The sequence below is a fragment of the Hordeum vulgare genome, chromosome 5H (assembly GCF_904849725.1).
Source record: "Hordeum vulgare subsp. vulgare chromosome 5H, MorexV3_pseudomolecules_assembly, whole genome shotgun sequence".
Taxonomy (NCBI): Eukaryota; Viridiplantae; Streptophyta; class Magnoliopsida; order Poales; family Poaceae; genus Hordeum; species Hordeum vulgare.
In genome coordinates this window covers 9025325-9043811 of record NC_058522.1, presented here as the reverse complement: position 1 = coordinate 9043811, position 18487 = coordinate 9025325, and the positions used below count along the sequence as shown (strand labels likewise).

Below are 18487 nucleotides of genomic sequence, written 5' to 3'. Positions count from 1 at the left end.
ATAGAAAAGAAAAGAGAAAACGTTACTGGGAATCGCAGGCCCAAGTGTGGAGAGACAGGCCCAAAAATCGGAAAAAGGGCCCATCCGAAGTGGGAAGTGTTTTCCCCCCGGGAACAGGGGAGCGCGACGGTGGGAGCCGAAGAGGAAAACGCCGGTGAATTTCGGTGCCGTTGGGGAGCACTAGTATATATTGCCCGTCATCTTCTCGGTTCCATGCAAAGAATCGATCCCCCCCCCCCCCCCCACCGGCGTTCCGAAATTAACCTTTCCCGTCGTGGCAGCCGGCAGAATTTGCTGGGGGAGGTTCCGCTTGCAGCGGCGAGGCAAGCCCCTCGGCCTCCAAGCGAAGCAACCTCGTCGGCCGCAATGTCCGGCGGCAAGTCCACGGCGCCTCCGGCCTCGTCTGCAAGAAGCCTGACCTGGTCGGCCGCAGTGTCCGGCGGCAAGTCCACGGCGCCCCCGGCCTCTTCTACAAGAAGCCTGACATCGTCGGCCGCAGTGTTCGGCGGCAAGTCCACGGCGCCCTCCGCCTCGACTCCAAGAAGCCTGACCTCGTCGGCCGCAGTGTCGGGCGGCAACTCCACGGCGCCCTCGGCCTCGACCACAAGAAGTCTGACCTCGTCGTCTTCAACAGCCGGCGGCAAGTCCTCGTCTGCAAGAAGCCTCACATTGCAAGAAGCGCCTTCGACGGCAAGTTGTCAGCGAGGTTTCTCCTTCACCAGGAATGACGGCAAGGATCCAATGTTATCTGCAACGCCGTCATCACCTGACCCGATCGTAGACGTGTGGCTTGAGAACCTGGACAGGACCTTCGTGAAGATTGAAACCATTTTCTCATCCATGGACGGTAAAACGGAATTCGTCATCGGACCTCAGCTGGGTACGGAGTGTTTTCCCCAATCTTTATGACCTCAAGGTCTTGCATAAGATCGGTTACTGCACCACCGCCTCGGAGACCGGCCGTGCGAACCTCGGCGCATTCGCAGAAGACATAGGGGCCAAAAGGATCGGGGGTTCTCATACAGCCGGGTCTGATGCTCTCCTTAATCTCGAGTGCTACGCTACCACAGGGCCGTCCTTCGGGAGCATCCGTTTTCCCCAATGATACGATTTCGTGGGCATCTGTATGGGGTCTGCGGTTCACTGCCACAGGATCCCGCCGGGGTTGACATGTTGGTCAGGAAAATCAACCTTAATTAGTTCAACCTGCATGGATGCACGCCCCAGCTGTACAGCTTGTTTCCAATGTTCGGCACCGTCTCGGTGGAGATCACCTTTGGATCGAGCTTGAGGACGGACAGCTACGCGCTGGCACTGGAGGACTTAGCAAGGATCACGAGTGCTGATTTGGAGATAGGAGTGTTTGATCCAAGAGGGTGGCAGGCCCATGCAACCGTTTGGAGGCTCGAGGTTGGGGGATCTTCCACTGGCAGAACCAGCTTAACACTAGTTGGAAATGTCCTCCGGCAGTCTGGAGCCGTGTGCCAGCCATCACTCACCTGGTTATCATCCTCAAGTGCAACATTTGTCTTCCTGGTGCGGGCTCTGACCAGGACCGGATAGCCGACTCAAGTTCCTGCAGTCATGCGGTAGGTTCTTTCCCAACCTGTGCGTCGTTCCAGCCGAAGCCGAGGAGGAAGAGGGTGGTGAGAGGCCAGCAGCGCCAGGTGTGGTGGTAACTCTCCGCAGATATCGAGCCTTGCCCCTGCAAGAGCGCTTGACAAAGTGCAGCATCACGGACTTACTGGAGCCTGACGAGCCTGCTGCTGCAGCTTAGGGAGATGGGTTCGGAAGCAAGAAACGGATGAGCTGAAACGTCGGGCATGGAGGATGTGTCCTCTTACTTTTTTGTTGTTATCCATGTATGTGTAGGATTCTTCGATTCATTTATCGATGGACGCGTTAGCTAATTGATTGATGAATTTGTTGGAGTTTCGATTTGTCTGAATTTGGTTTGGTTTTGGTGTGGGAGACTGAATTTGTTTTGAACTGAACCTGTTTTGTTCTCGGGGGTGTCAGCAATGTTTTTTTGGAGGGGTAGGGAGGGTGTCAGCAATGGCGCGCCAGGTTTTCTTTGCAGCAGCAGAGCAGAGCAGAGCAGAAGCGGCCCAGCAGCCCAAGCCCAGGCCCAAACGTCTCGTCGTGTTCGCGTCACGGACGACGAGGTGGAGCGAGTTTATTATTTGGCAGACGATGATGGAGTGGGTTTTGTTTTCTGGTAATTTGCGAGACTTTTTTGTTTTGTTTCGGCCTCGAGTGAATTTCATTTCTTTTTCGGGGGAGGAGGTGGAGCAGCTCCAGCAATGGCGACGTGTCGTCGTGTGAATTGTGATGGTTGTGGGTGGACTAGGGCCCTGCGGCCCAAGCCCAACCCAACTCTTGTGTCCTCTTTTGTGTCTCTGTCATGGACGAGGAGGGAGGAGCTGAGGCGGCGCCGGCGGCCAGATCCAGCTGCGGTGGACGAGGAGGGCAGAGCCGAGGCGCTGCGGTGGACGAGGAGGGCAAAGCCAAGGTGCCGGCGGCCAGATCCAGCTGCGGTGGACGAGGAGGGAGGAGCTCTTCTGCCACGATTACGGCTCACCTCGACCCCAGCGAGATCCACCGGCGACCTGCTGTGTTCTGCTCTTGTGGCTGTTAGACCTTTCAGCCTGAGCATTGATAGTTGTGGATGACACTAGGAGAGTTGGGACAATTTTCGTTGGTTTATTTCTCACAGAATGCCATGCCAACCTGAGGGGTTGGGGATACATATTTATAGGTTGCTAGCCAGCCAAGCATATGCTAAGATGCTAGTCTAAGATGCTGCTAAGATGCTAGTCCAAGATGCTATCCTAACTGCCAGTCCTTGATGGTCAAGGATTCTATCCTAACAGCCACAAGGACCATGTGATGCAGCCCCACAAAAAGGACTATGTGCTGCAGCCCCACAAAGACCATAGTACATAGACTTATCCATCATTCTCCCCCTAAGTCTTGTACGTCGTCTTGTGGGAGAGTCGAATCATCCCAATCTTGGAGCAGAGTTGGAGGAACTTGATCCTCCCAAGAGGCTTGGTGAGCAGGTCTGCGAGCTGGTCTGTGGTGTTGATGTAGCTCGCCTCGATGCTCCCTTCTTCCAAGCAGCTGCGGATGAAGTGATACCTCAATCGGATGTGCTTGCTCCGTTCGTGAAAAACGGGGTTCTTTGCCAGAGCCAGGGCGGACTTGCTGTCCACCAGGAGCTGCACCGTTCTGGTGTCTCGGACGAGGAGATCACCAAGCAGTCGAGCGAGCCAGAGCGCCTAAGTGCAGGCGGTGGAGGCCGCTATGTACTCGGCCTCACAGCTGGACAGGGCCACCACCTGCTGCTTGACCGATTGCCAGCTCACGAGACACTTGCCGAGGAAGAAGAGGATCCCGCTCGTGCTCTTGCTGGTGTCGATGTCGCCGGCGTGGTTGCTGTCGCTGTACCCGACGAAGTGTGCCGCCCCCGGACACCTAGGGTAGTGGAGGCCGTGGTCGAGGGTCCCTGCCACGTAGCGGACGATCCTCTTCACTGCCTGCTAGTGCTCCGACGTCGGTCGCTCCATGAACCGACTGACATAGCCGACGGAGAATGCCAAGTCCGGCCGTGTGTGGGCGAGGTAGCGAAGGCTCCCCACAAGGCGTCGGTACTGCGTAGCGTCCACTTCCTCCGTCGTGCTGTCGCGGCTCAGTTTCAGCCTCTCCTCCATCGGAGTGAGAGCTGGGTGGCAGTCGGTGAGCCCAGCTAGCTCAACGATGCGCTTGGCGTAGGCGGACTGTCGAGGCGCGATCCCGGAGTGATCCTGGTGCACCTCGATCCCTAGATAGAAGGAGAGGAGCCCCAGATCACTCATCTGGAAGGTGGCCTTCATGTCTTCCTTGAACGCCGCCATCTCTGCATCTTTGATGCCGGTGATCACCAAGTCGTCAACATAGACGCCCACCAGCAGGGCATTTCCTCCACTGCCCCGTCGGTAGACGGCCGCCTCATGCGGGCTTTGCTCGAAGCCCATCTTCTTTAGCGTGGAGTCCAGCTTGGCGTTCCACGCCCTAGGTGCCTGCCGTAGGACGTAGAGAGCCTTACGCAGGCGGAGTACCTTGCCCTCCTGGCCAGGGATCGCAAATCCCGGTGGTTGATGCACATAGACTTCCTCCAAGTCGCCGTTGAGGAATGCCGACTTGACATCCATGTGATGGACACGCCAGCCCTCCTGGGCAGCTAGCGCAAGGAGAAGTCGCACGGACTCCATCCATGCCACGGGAGCGAAAGCGTCGTCGAAGTCGACTCCTTCCTGCTGCAAGAAGCCTCGGGCCACCAAGCGAGCCTTGTGCTTGATGATGGAGCCGGCTCCATCCCTCTTCAGCTTGAACACCCACTTAAGGGTGATTGCGCGGTGACCACGAGGGAGGTCAGCGAGCTCCCAGGTGCGGTTCTGCTCGACCGCATCCATCTCCAACTGCATCGCGGCGCGCCATGCCGCGTCTTTCTCGGCCTCTGCAAAAGACCGAGGTTCGCCGTCCTCACACGCGAGTTGTAGCTGCGCCTCCAGGTCGCGTGGCACCAGTCCCGGCGCCAGCTGGTCGCCGAGTAGATTATCCATCATACGATACCGTAGCGGTTCGCCGCTATGATACGCGTCGATGCGCTCCTCGTCGTGAGTGAGCGGGGAAGCGAACTTCATCGGGTTGTGCTCTGCGTGAGCTGGTGCTGATGAAGACGAGCCTGGAGTGGTGACTGTCGGGGCTGGAGTATGCGGCGTCGCCGGTTGTGGTGTCGTCGACGTAGCAGGCACCGGAGTCGATGAAGTTTTGGGGGCTGGGGTAGACGTGCTCGGCGAAGAGGAGCTGCTTGCTCCCCCAGCTTCCTTGAAGTGGACGTACTCGACAATGAAGTCGTCATACGTCGGCGTCGAGCCGTCGTCCACCGCCTTGTCCCATTTCCACCCTCACCCTTCGTTGAACACGACGTCTCGCACCGTGCACACACGCTGTGTCTCTGGGTCGAGGATGCTGTAGGCCTTTGAGCCCTCCGCATAGCCGATGAAGACTCCCGGAGTACTCCTGTCGTCGAGCTTGCCGATGTGGCCGAGCTCTTTGGCGAACGCAAGGCAGCCAAAGACCCGCAAGGGAGAGACCGCCGGCTTCCGCCCATGCCAGGCCTCGTACGGCGTCCTGCCGTCGAGTGCCTTAGTAGGCGAGCGGTTGAGGATGTAGACGGCCGTTAGCACCGCCTCTCCCCAGAAAACAGCAGGCATCCCTCTCTGCTTGAGGAGAGCCCGAGCCATCCCCACAACCGTCTGGTTGCGCCGCTCGACAACGCCGTTTTGCTGCGGGCTGTACGGCGCGGAGTAGTGGCGTTGGATGCCCTCATCAGCGCAGTACGACGCGAATTCAGCCGCCGTGAATTCGCCACCGTTGTCAGTGCGCAACACGCGCAGTTTGCAGCCGCTCTCCACCTCCACAACAACCTGCACACGCCTGATGGCGTCCGGCGCCTCTCCCTTATTGCCGAGGACCATCACCCACATGTAGCGAGAGAGGTCGTCGACGAGCAGCAGGAAGTAGCGTCGACCTCCTGGTGTGGCTGGCGTCACCGGGCCGCACAGATCTCCGTACACGAGCTCCAGCCTCTCCTTGGCCCGAAAACTCGCCTGCTGGGGAAAGGGGAGTCGTCTCTGCTTCGTCAGCACACAGATGTCGCAGAACTGCTCCACATGGTCGAGGCATGGTAGGCCTCGCACCATCTCCTTGGCACTTAGACGCTTCAGGGCCTCAAAATGAAGGTGCCCAAAGCGCTCATGCCATTGCCACGCCTCGTCGTCCCGACGGACAGCGAGACAGACCGGTTGTGCCACCTGCACATCAAGGACGTAGAGTCGATTTTCGCCTCTGGGTACCTTGGCGAGAAGGCGACGCTGGCGATCCCAGATGCGTAGGACCCCATGCTCAATCAGCACGCGTGAGCCGTTCTCATCCAGCTGTCCCAAGCTGATGATGGAGTTCCTTAGCGCGGGGATGTAGTAGACACCGGTGAGCAGCCGGTGCTCTCCCGTCTTGGTGGTGAAGATGACGGAGCCGACGCCCTTAATTTCCACAGCTGAGGCATCCCCAAACTTGACGGAGCCTCGCGCGTCGGAGTCGAGCTCGGCGAAGAATTCCCTTCGACCGGTCATGTGGTGGGTGGCGCCGGCATCGAGGCACCACCCCGCAGTCTTGTCCTTCCCGGAGCCATCGCCGAGAAGAGTGTGTGCTTTTGGCTCGTCGAGGTGGAGGGGAGCCTTTGCGACTGGTGTCGCTGAAGGTAGCTCGATGCTTGCATGCGCCATGAACAGAGCCGTCTCCTCCTCCGCCGCCTGTGCGACGTGAGCCTGGACTTGTCGTGGTTGGCGACACTCATTGGCCCAATGGCCAAGCCGACCACAGTTGTGGCAGCTGTTGTCCTGTGCCGGCTTGGGCTTGCCAGCGACGCCGTCCTTGGCGCCTCCGCGGGCATCACCTTCGGCACGTCCTTGTGCCTTGCCGCCCCTTCGCGCCTTGCGCTGCTTGCCGCGCTTGCGGCCGCCCGTCGTGGAAGAAGGCTCCCCCTTCTTCTTGTCACCAAGGCTGGCATCCCACTGCTCCCGAGTTAGAAGCAGCTTCCCGTCGGTGGTGATGGGCCCCGAGGGAGGTTGTGGCTCGTCGGTGTCGACGACCTTGAGGCGACCTATCGCCTCCTCGATCGTCATCGTGGAGAGGTCCAGCAAAGACTCAATCGAGCGAGCCATCTGCTTGTACTTCTCGGGAATGCACCCAAAAAGCTTCTCGACAGCTCTCTCCTCGGTGTAGGTGGCATCGCCGAACTTCACCATCTTCTGCAGTAGAGTGTTGAGACGGAGAGCAAAGTCATCAACGTCCTCACCTGGCTTGAAAGCCAGGCTCTCCCACTCCTTACGAAGTGCCTGCAGTGTGGACTTGCGAGCACGGTCGCTGCCGATGCGTGCCGCGGCGATGGCGTCCCAAGCCTCCTTGGCAGTCCGCTTGTTGGAAAGCGAGAACTGCATCTCGGGCGGGACTGCGGCAATGAGGGCGTCCAGCGCCCGTCGATCTTCTTGGTGGTCGACGTTGCTGTCCTGGACTGCCTCCCACAGCCGCCGCACCTGGAGCCTGATCTTCATGATCGCGGCCCACTCGACGTAGTTGGTTTTAGTGAGGGTAGGCCACCCAACACTGGGACCAACATCCCTGACCACAGTCCGGACCTCGTAGAGGCCACGGTCCTGGTCGTTGCAGCCGCCGTCGCCGTGCGCACCTCCACCTGGAGCGCGGGCGTGCTCGGCTGCCCACTGCGCTGTCCGCTCTTGCGCCACTTTCGCACGGTCTGCGTCGGCACCTCGTCCGCAGGCGTGGAGCCGTTGGAGCTGCCGGAGCCGACGCGGAGTGCCTTGGCACCCGCTGTAGCCTCACGTGCTGCCTCCGCTGCTGCTGCTGCTTCTACCTCCGTCCTGGCTGCTTCTACCTCCGCTCTGGCTGCTGCCAGCTCCGCTGCAGCCAGCCTTGACACCCTTGCTGCCGCAGCAGCTGCTGCTACAGCTGCTCGCTCACGCTCCTCTGCCACGGCGCGCTCGACCTCCTGCCGGCGTCGTATGCTCGAGGTAGCCGTGTGCTGAGAGCGACCTGCAGACATGGCTCGCTGCAGGGGGGCTGTTGCGTGAAGAGGAGGTTGTTGCTGACGAGTTGCTGCTCGACAGTCCGGAGGGAGGGAGGTAACTAGGGGCAGTCGGAGCAGCTGCTGCTACCGGCTTAGGCTGCTCAGCTCCCGGTGAGAGAGGTGAGCAGGAAATGCTCAGGGTGCAAGATAACGAGGCTCTGATACCACTTGTTAGACCTTTCAGCCTGAGCAGTGATAGTTGTGGATGACACTAGGAGAGTTGGGACAATTTTCGTTGGTTTATTTCTCACACAATGCCATGCCAACCTGAGGGGTTGGGGATACATATTTATAGGCTGCTAACCAGCCAAGCATATGCTAAGATGCTAGTCTAAGATGCTAGTCTAAGATGCTGCTAAGATGCTAGTCCAAGATGCTATCCTAACTACCGGTCCTTGATGGTCAAAGATTCTATCCTAACAGCCACAAGGACCATGTGCTGCAGCCCCACAAAGGACTATGTGCTGCAGCTCCACAAAGACCATAGTACATAGACTTATCCATCAGTGGCGACATACCTCGACACCAGCCAGATCCACCGGCGGCCGGCGGGCGACCTGCTTTGCTCCGCTCTCCCGACCCCAGCCAGACCCACCGGCGGCCGAGGTGAGTCAGGGCAAGGCCGGTGTTCCGTTCCGTTGTATTGTTGTGCATCTGCTATTCTCCGGCGATTTAGACGTGCGCAATGGTTTCTTTGGTTTTGGTTGTCGGACAACCATCCATCGTCTGCAGGTTAAAGGTCTGTTCCTTCGCTTTTGTAACTTCATTGTTTGGGATGGTTGTCAGATCAGGTATTGGAATGGTGCTTGGCTGCAAGATGGACTGTTCTTCTTATGGTACAACCACTGTTTTTGAGTCGTGTGACTATTTGTCGACTAATCGACGAGTCGCACTTCCAGGGTCGACTCAAACCCCTCGACTAGTCGCACTTCCAGGGTCGACTCAAACCCCTCGACTAGTCGATCTGCTAGGCGCTACCACAGAACGACTCATTGGCTTGAAAACCTTTGGTAGAAACTTATAACAGTTCTATATGGCTGATTTCAAGATTTTTGCAATCAGTTTAGAACTTGGGTTAAATAAGTAGCTGGAAGGTGGCCAACATGATGTTGGTTGGTTGTTTCTATTGTTCCATGTCGGACTATAAAGCACCATACTAGTCATCGATCAGTTACCATCTTAATTCTTAGACCATGTTTTACACTGATTATGTACTTGCATAAAGCACAGTGTTCAAACCACTGAGGCTCCTGGCTACTCAAAAGCTGCACTAATTTGATATTTCTACCGCTCTAATAGACATTGGATTCAAACAGCAGTAATTTTTTGAGTAGGTAATCTGGTAATAGATTGAAATCAGCCATATATAGAACTGAAAGTAACTGAAGATGCATGTACAGTTTTTTTTCTGTTTTTGGTCTGCTAGGCGGTAAAGTCATGGCAAATTTGAAGAACTATTCAAGTTAATTCCAATTTTTCACGTTTGTATCCAATTTCAGTCCATAGGGATATGGTGTACAGTGTGTGGATTAAAATGCATGATACCTAAACAACAGTCAGGTAAAATGATGTGCTTTCTGTCGTTTTTGTAGCCCTTATATCTGGTTTGAGATTCATTCGTTCTGTATGTATAAGGATGACTCAATTGGGTTTTGGCGATCCCCCATTTATCTTTGGCCCTCTGCTTCTCTGCATGTTTGTATCATCAGAACTCAGAAATGAGGCAGGGAGGACATGTCCAGGCCTGCACTCGTCAACCCTCTGCTGCGGCTCAAGCCCCCCTTTCTATCCATCTTTTTTTGAATGGTCAAGGCCCTCTGCCTGTTACAATCACATCCCAGTAGAAAATCATCACTGGCCTTCTCCAACAAAGGTGCTATGAAGGGCCCACCCGGCATAACTTGTGGGTCTGCCCCTGCATGGACACTTCTCTGTCTTTCTTTGGTAGCACAGTTTAGTTCTTGGGATGCCACTCTTCTGGCTATGACCGACATCATGTCTTCCGAATACTCATGTTTTGTGTATTAGGGATGCAGTCGCTGCTGGAAAAACTGTTTGTTTGATCTTCTTTTATAATTTGTTCCTTCAGTTTTCTAAGTGGTTCATGCTCTGAAAATTATGTAAAGTAGTACTATTTGTGAAGCATGTTTTATGCTCTGAAAAATGTGATATTCATGGTTCATGCTTTTAAGTCCATTCCGGACTTCACATGTGTGATTTGCTTTTGTCAACAAATATCTACAAACGATTGTTTTATAAGCTTCACAATTATCTGCTGGTGCCATTAGCTATAATTTAGGGCATGTCATATGTTCTTTTTTCTTTCTTAGTACTTGGGATCATTAGACATTGTGGAAATACGTTTCAGCTACAGTGTCATACATATATTGTTACAACCATTCCAGTTTAACGATATAAAAGAACTGAAGCTTCTTTGCATTTGGATCGGAAAATGCATGGTTCAGATGGTGGACTCTCTTGCCTCAACAAGTGCTGCAATGCGATTCTGAAGGTAAATTCGTTTAAGCTTGTGAGGCTATTGCGGCGGACCCAAGGGGTACTCTTCAACTAGGCTGATGAAACTGAAATTGCTGAGGAGGAGGACCTGAAGAAGATGAATGTATGTATTTCATTCTTCTAACTATTGTGAAGGTATATATACTCAACACTCCTGTTCAATGTCTCAATCTTATTTTCCATTTCAAGTCTTGTATACTATGCAGCAATTTTTCGAGAAAACGCAAAAGACTTTTGCGTTTCATTTCATTGAAAAGATAGGGGTTTGGGTTACAATCCTCCTAGGAGGTAGTTACAGGGTCAGGAAAGAAAATCAGTGGACATCCCAGGTCTGCGGGATCGCGGCTTTGGGGCCTTGTGCGCCGGCTCTGGCCCAAAGCGCTGCTTCCTCCTTGATCTTCGCAATCAGGCTAGTGGTCGAGGGGTGGTCTCTGTCAAACACGCAGTCATTTCTGTGTTTTCATGTCATCCAAGGCACGAGCAGGGTCATGGATGCGAGGCCTTTGCGCATTAGCTTCGGCGTAGCTCGTCTCGCGGTGGTCCACCAAGCATTGAGTGAGTCCTCGCCATCAGGTGGGCGACAGGGCATCCTCAGCCAGGCCAGGGCCTCGTGCCAGACCTGTTGAGAGAATGGGCAGGCGAGGAGGAGGTGGTGCATGGTTTCTGGTTCCTGGTCGCATAGGGGGCACCGTGGGGGGTGCTGCAACCCTCTTCTGGCTAGCCGGTCAGCCGTCCAGCAGCGATCGAGCCGGGCGAGCCAGTGGAAGAAACGGACACGCGGCGGCGCCCAACACTTCCAGGTGAGTTTCCAGGCATCGCATGGGATGGAGCCGTGGAAGGTGGCTTTGTAGGCCGATTGCGCGGTGTAAGTGCCGCTAGCAGTCCACTTCCATAACAGGTGATCAGGCTCGGTGGAGAGCGTCATGTGTTCGATCTTGTGCCAGAGCTGTAGGTATTGCCCAACCTCTTGGATCCCAAGCACGCCATGGATATCTGGTGCCCATTTGTGAGCTTGCAACCCGTCGGCCACAGTCCGTAGCTTGCGCCGGTGCTTGGGGATGCATGCATGCAGCATGGGCGCAATTTCGCGGATGGCACGCCCCTCAAGCCATTTGTCTTCCCAGAAAAGGGCCAGCACCGAGCTGCATGGTGGTGGAGGCGAAGAAGTCGCGCTCCTCCGTCGAGAATTGCAGGTCGAGGCCACTCCATGCTCTGGTGTTGTCAGTGCGGCTGAACCACAGCCAGCGCATGCGCAGCGCCAGGCCGGAGCGCTCCAGGTCACGGACGCCGAGGCGACCAAATGAAATTGGGCGCGCGACACGTTGCCAATTGACATGGCAGTTGCCGCCCCGGGCATCGGTGCGCCCTGCCCAAAGGAACCCTCGCTGGATTTTCACCAGCGCTTTGACTGTCTTTTTCGGTGGTGCGAGCACGAGTAGCTGGTGAATAGGGATCGCGCTCAGGACAGTTTTAACGAATGCGAGGCGACCAGCCTTGTTCATGAGGTGTGCCTTTCAACACAGGAGCATGTCGGCGGTCCTGTCGACGACGAGCTGTAGCTGGGCTGCAGTTGGGCGCCGGATTGTCAATGGGATGCCCAGATAGGTGATGGGCAGGTCCACAATGGGGCACCCCAGCAGGTCGACAATAGGCGCGGCTGCGACAGGGTCGTAGCGAATCAGCGTGGCGGAGCTCTCCAGGAAGTTAACCTGGAGTCCAGAGGCGCGCCCGAAGAGTTGCAGGATGCTCTTTACCGCCTCGATGTTGCCGTGCGAGGGGTGGCAGAAGAGGATCACGTCGTCGGCGTAGAGCGAGACGACGGGAAGCGAGCGACGGGGGTGTATTGCTGTAGGATGCCGAGCTCGGTGGCGCGGTGCAGCAGGCGCCCAAGGGTGTCCACCGCGAGGATGAAGAGCTGGGGCGACAGGGGGTCGCCTTGTCACAGGCCGCGGCGGTGCCAGATGGCGGGGCCAGGCGCGCCGAGCACCTTGGTGCTGGCTGTTGAGAGGAGAATCGCCAGCCAGTCCAGGAAGCGGTCGCCGAAGCCGTATTGGCGCAAGACTTCGAAGAGGAACGCCCAGTTGATCGAGTCGAAGGCGCGTGCTAGGTCCAGTTTCAGGAGCACGCGCGGGGCTCCAAGTTGGTGTAGCACGCGCACAGATTGCCGGACGAGGACGAAGTTGTCGTGCAGGCTGCGCCCTGGGATGAACGCGTTCTGGTTTGCGCTGACGAGGTCATTGAGCTTGGGGGCGAGGCGTAGCGACAGGACCTTCGGGAAGACCTTGGCCACAAGGTGGATCAGGCTTATGGGCTTGTAGTCGGCAAGTTCGGCTACGTCCGCACGCTTGGGGATCAGCGTGAGGAGTGCCTGGTTCATGGAGCTGAAACCTCGTCCCCTTAGCACGTATAGCTGCTGGAACACGTCGAGGAAGTCCTGTCGAACAATGGGCCAGCAGGTGTGCAGGAATTCGACGGTGTAGCCATCCGGTCCTGGTGCCTTGCGCGCTGGTAATCGCTTTACCGCCTGCCAAATCTCCTCTGCGCTAAATGGCGCATCGAGGTCGGCAAGGTCGGCCAGCGTGATGAGGTCTGACAGGTCGAGGGTGCACTCTAGGGGCACCGTGGAGCCAAGCAGGTCGTCAAAATGTGCAAAGGCCGAAGCTGCCATGTCGCTGGGGTTGGTGATCACGTCGTTGCCCACGGTGAGGCTGTGAATCCTGTTCTTCTGCCGCCGGTACGTGCATTGGCGGTGGAAGAAGGATGTATTAGCGTCGCCGTCTTTTAGGAACGCGACGCGGGCTCGCTGGCGGGCGATGGAGCGCTTGTTGGAAATATGCCCTAGAGGCAATAATAAATTAGTTATTATTATATTTCTTAGTTCATGATAATCGTTTATTATCCATGCTATAATTGTATTGATTGGAAACACAATACTTGTGTGGATACATAGACAAAACACTGTCCCTAGTAAGCCTCTAGTTGACTAGCTCGTTGTTCAAAGATGGTCAAGGTTTCCTGGCCATAGGCAAGTGTTGTCACTTGATAACGGGATCACATCATTAGGAGAATCATGTGATGGACTAGACCCAAACTAATAGACGTAGCATGTTGATCGTGTCATTTTGTTGCTACTGTTTTCTGCGTGTCAAGTATTTATTCCTATGACCATGAGATCATATAACTCACTGACACCGGAGGAATGCTTTGTGTGTATCAAACGTCGCAACGTAACTGGGTGACTATAAAGATGCTCTAAAGGTATCTCCGAAGGTGTTAGTTGAGTTAGTATGGATCAAGACTGGGATTTGTCACTCCGTGTGAACGGAGAGGTATCTCGGGGCCCACTCGGTAATACAACATCACACACAAGCCTTGCAAGCAATGTAACTTAGTGTAAGTTGCGGGATCTTGTATTACGGAACGAGTAAAGAGACTTGCCAGTAAACGAGATTGAAATAGGTATACGGATACTGACGATCGAATCTCGGGCAAGTAACATACCGAAGGACAAAGGGAATGACATACGGGATTATATGAATCCTTGGCACTGAGGTTCAAACGATAAGATCTTCGTAGAATATGTAGGATCCAATATGGGCATCCAGGTCCCGCTATTGGATATTGACCGAGGAGTCTCTCGGGTCATGTCTACATAGTTCTCGAACCCGCAGGGTCTGCACACTTAAGGTTCGACGTTGTTTTATGCGTATTTGAGTTATATGGTTGGTTACCGAATGTTGTTCCGAGTCCTGGATGAGATCACGGACGTCACGAGGGTTTCCGGAATGGTCCGGAAACGAAGATTGATATATAGGATGACCTCATTTGGTTACCGGAAGGTTTTCGTGTATTACCGGAAAAGTTTCGGGCTCATCGGTAGTGTACCGGGAGTGCCGGGAGGGGTGCCGGGGACCATCGGGAGGGGTGTCACGCCCCAAGGGGTCTCATGGGCTATGGGAAGAGATAAACCAGCCCCTAGTGGGCTGGAATAAGTTCCCACTAAGGCCCATAAGGTTTGAGAAGGAAAAAACACAAGGTGGAAAGAGTTTCCAAGTGGGAAGGTGGAATCCTACTCCAAGTAGGATTGGAGTAGGACTCCTCCACCTCCAATTTCGGCCAAACCTTTAGGTTTTGAGGCTGCCTCCTACCCTCCCTTCCACCTATATATACGGAGGTTTTAGGGCTGATTTGAGACGACTTTTCTCACGGCTGCCCGACCACATACCTCCATAGTTTTTCCTCTAGATCGCGTTTCTGCGGAGCTCGGGCGGAGCCCTGCTGAGACAAGATCATCACCAACCTCCGGAGCGCCGTCACGCTGCCGGAGAACTCTTCTACCTCTCCGTCTCTCTTGCTGGATCAAGAAGGCCGAGATCATCGTCGAGCTGTACGTGTGCTGAACGCGGAGGTGCCGTCCGTTCGGTACTAGATCGTGGGACTGGTCGCGGGATTGTTCGCGGGGCGGATCGAGGGACGTGAGGACGTTCCACTACATCAACCGCGTTCACTAACGCTTCTGCTGTACGATCTACAAGGGTACGTAGATCACTCATCCCCTCTCGTAGATGGACATCACCATGATAGGTCTTCGTGCGCGTAGGAAAATTTTTGTTTCCCATGCGACGTTCCCCAACAGCGCTCGAGGAAGGCGAGGCCAAGGTAGGATGCTTTGATCTGACGGCGGAGCCAATCCTCATGTGGGATAGCATCCTGCTCTCCTGCGCAGTGTCGAGCTTGAGGAGGATCTCCCTGGAGACTGCAAGCTTTAGGCGCACGTTGCCCACTGTCTTGGAGCTCCAGCTCGTCAATTTGCGTGCAGTAGCCTGCATGCGGAGCATGAGGCGTCGGAAGGGATCGTCGTCGTGGACGGAGACCCATGCTTCCGCAACAATGTCTTGGAAGCCATCAAGACGTGTCCAGAAGTCCTCAAAGTGGAATCGCCGATGGGTTGGCGCAACCGGGGAGCAGTCGAGCAGGAGAGGGCTATGGTTGGAGACGACCGAGGCGAGGCAGCGCAGGTGGCACTCGCCGTGGAGCTCCTCCCAGTCCGCAGTGCAGAGGATCCGGTCCAGATGGACAAGCGTCGGTGGCGATTGCACGTTCGACCATGTGTAGCGGCGTCCATTGAGGTAAACCTCTTTGAGCGCTAGGTCGTTGAGCACGCGACGGAATCGACCCATCATCCGGCGGTTGACGTTGCCATTGCTTTTGTCTTCGTCCCGGTAGATAAGGTTGAAGTTGCCACATAGCATCCACGGGCCAGGGCACTCGACGCGAGCGTCGCAGAGTTCCTGCAGGAAGGCGATCTTGCCAGCATCGTTTTGTGGGCCGTAGACGACCCTGATCCACCAGGGAACACTAGCTTCGGCCGTAGTGGAAACCCTGGCAGATAGTGTATTGGCGGTGAAAGAGGGATCGGTGATGGCCACCTCTCGACTTTTCCATGCCAGCAGGATGCCGCCGCGGGTTCCAGTCGCGGTGAGGTAGACATAGTTGTCGAATTCCGAGCCTAGGGTCTCGAGGACAATCGACGAACAGATCAATTCCATCTTTGTTTCTTGAAAGCAAGCGATCGAGGCACTAGTGGTTACAATCAGTGATCTAATGGCAAGACGACGGGCGCACATGTTCAGTCCGCGCACGTTCCACACAAGGATCTTGGGGCCGCAATTCATGGAACAAGATATCGACGGGAAGGCGCAGGGCGCAGCTACGCCTCAATCGGGCTGCCCGCGATCACCATGGTGATCGGCGCCGTTGTGGGATCGGAGGGGAGCTCAGGATCAACCAGCGCGGCTATGGCGGCGAGGACGGTTATGGGGAGCGGGATGGCGAAGAGCCCGTCATAGGTTTGCATCTTGGCGTCGGTGATCCTCTGGTTGATCTCGACGATTCCCAGTGTGCGCAGGATGTGGAATTGCGCACGCCGCTCGGCCGTGGGAGGACCGGCTGCCTTGCATGGTACTAATGAGGCAGAGCGCCCGCGTCGAGGGGTGGAGAAGCTTGGCGGGCAGCCTCGCTGCCTCTTTCCTGGGGTCGGTAGGGCTGCGCAGAGCTGCCTGGACGCTGCAGCCAGGAAGTCGCCGAGCGTCAATGCCGTGATTGGCACGGCGCGCGGGCGGGAGCGGCGCATGGTGATCGGAGGCGATGCAAAACGTGTTGGAGATCCTAGAGTGGGCCCTCCGTTGGCGGGGCCGGACCGTGGGTCGTCCAGTGGAGGCGGCGTTGTGGGCCTGGCACTTGGGCCGCCAGTTGGGCCGTGGTGGGGCTACCCGTGCTCAGATCCTTCCCAGCGGAAGCATCCAGGAGCTCCTCGTGTGGTGGGGTGGAATCTGCTGTTTGAAATCCTTCTGCCTCTTCCCGCGATTCTTCCCCCAGAGGGCCGGTTGGTGTCGTAGGTTGGTCAGGGGTGGGCCACGCCTTGGCAGAAGCTGACGCAGGGGAAGCAGGGGAGGCGTCACTTTGTCGGGCCAACGGATCTGCCTCGGGGCCCAGCGGCAAAGAGAGGGACCCCACAAAAAGCGGCTGATCCGGCTGGGCAGGAGGAGTTGGTGCGTCGCGACGCGGTGTCTCGATGTCCTCCACTACCGCGTCGGGCAGCTGTTGGTTCGAATCTGTAATGGGGCCCCTTCCAATGACGGTGCCCTGCGAGCGATCCTGGCCCGCGGGGGTCACGAGGGTGGGCTCCACCTCTGCAGCTTCTGATCCTATCGGCCTGGGGATCATAGGCAGCGCAGGTTTGACCGCTTTGTCTTGCAGGGGGCTGGCGTGGGCGGCGGGTACAACGGGCCCCGCGTAGGCCAGGCCATGGCCGGACGATGCGGAACGGGCGGGGCGCCGTTGGCCGCGCAACCATACGTCGGGCATCACAGGTCGAGGTCCAACCAGCAACAATGGCGATGCCGTCAGCACGCTGCGAGCGCGGGTTGCGCGGCTAGGGGAGGTCATCCATCTGCATGCCGTCGGCGCGGCCAGCAGGGGTGGAGCCGGTGCGGCGTCTCTTGCGACCGCGGCGGCGCTGGCGGGCGCGCCTTGTGGGGTCGTCGTCGCGGCGCTCATGGTCACCGCCCTGGCCGTCGTCGGGGTCGTCCGCAGGGGCGGAGCTGCACGGCGCTGGGGTGTCGAGCTCGGCACAGGCGAGCGTGACGGACACCGGGTACGAGAGGGTGGAGATGGCCGGGGCGTCCAACTGGTGGCGCGAGGGGTGCAACTCGACGATCTCCAGGATGGCTTGGCGGCGAATGCGAGCCGGGTCCGCGGTGCGGGCAGAGAGCCGGAACGTGGCGAGGTCGGCGCGGGAGCGCGTGCTCGGGTGCAGCCTCTCGATCCAGCAGCTGCTGCCTAGGATGTGCTCCGCCGTGGAGAGGTGCCAGGCCTGGGCGGGGATCCCGCGGAGCTCAAGCTCAACGCGGTAGTCCAACCTACCGGAGCCGGCATGCGCGAGCTTGCACCATGGACGCAGCGAGAGGGAGAAGCGGGGGCCGGAGATGAAGTGGTCGCCAGCGAGGCGGTCCTTGAGCTCACGGGAGGCGAGGACGATGAGGAAGTCTTCCGGGCGGTGGAGGTGTACAGAGAAGTCGCCGGGGTGCAGGGCGAGGGACGTGTGCAGCAGCTCGGACACCTCTTCCGCGGAGACGATGGGTCGCGTCCCAGTGATGGTGGCCACCATGGCCCGGAGCAGGACGCCCTCCGTCTCCTCCATCTCGATGGAGCGGGCGAGGATGACCCGCACCGGAGCGGACGAGGCCTCGGGGCGATCCTGGGTCTCCATGGGGGGCATCAGCTGTGGTGTGGGGATCGCCACAGTGCGCATCGTCGCCGGCGGCGCGGTCCTCATTGCAGGCGGCGCGGTCCTCGTCGCAGGCGCGTGCGGTGTGCGGATCGCCATGGTGCGCGGCTTCACCGGCGGCGCGGTTCTCGTCGCAGGCGCGTGCGGGGAGTGGTCGCTGGTGCCGGAGCGGCGGCAGCCAGGGCACTCCCTAGATTCATGGTCCGACACGAGGCAGCGGCGGCAGCGGACGTCCCCTGTGCAGTCGCGCACTCTGTGACGCGAGTCCAGGCAGCGGAAGCAGAGGCCCGCCGCCTCCTCGGCCGATGGGCTGCGGTGGCAAGGCGGCGCAGGGTCCGGCGCAGCGGCACGTCGGGGACGGCGACGTCGGTCCTTGCGTCGAGGGAGCTCGAACCCATCCTGGTCGACCTCGGCCGCGGCTCCAGCGCGCTTCTCCTGGTTCACCTCCGAGCGTGGCCCAAGCGAGCTGCGGCCGGCCCCGGCGCACACCA

General features: G+C 57.4%; 1 pseudogene; it reads left to right on the top strand.

Annotated features, from left to right (window-relative positions):
- Positions 1 to 17025: 17025 nt before the first annotated feature.
- The window catches only part of LOC123396164, a 1709-nt pseudogene continuing 247 nt past the window's right edge, over positions 17026 to 18487 (top strand).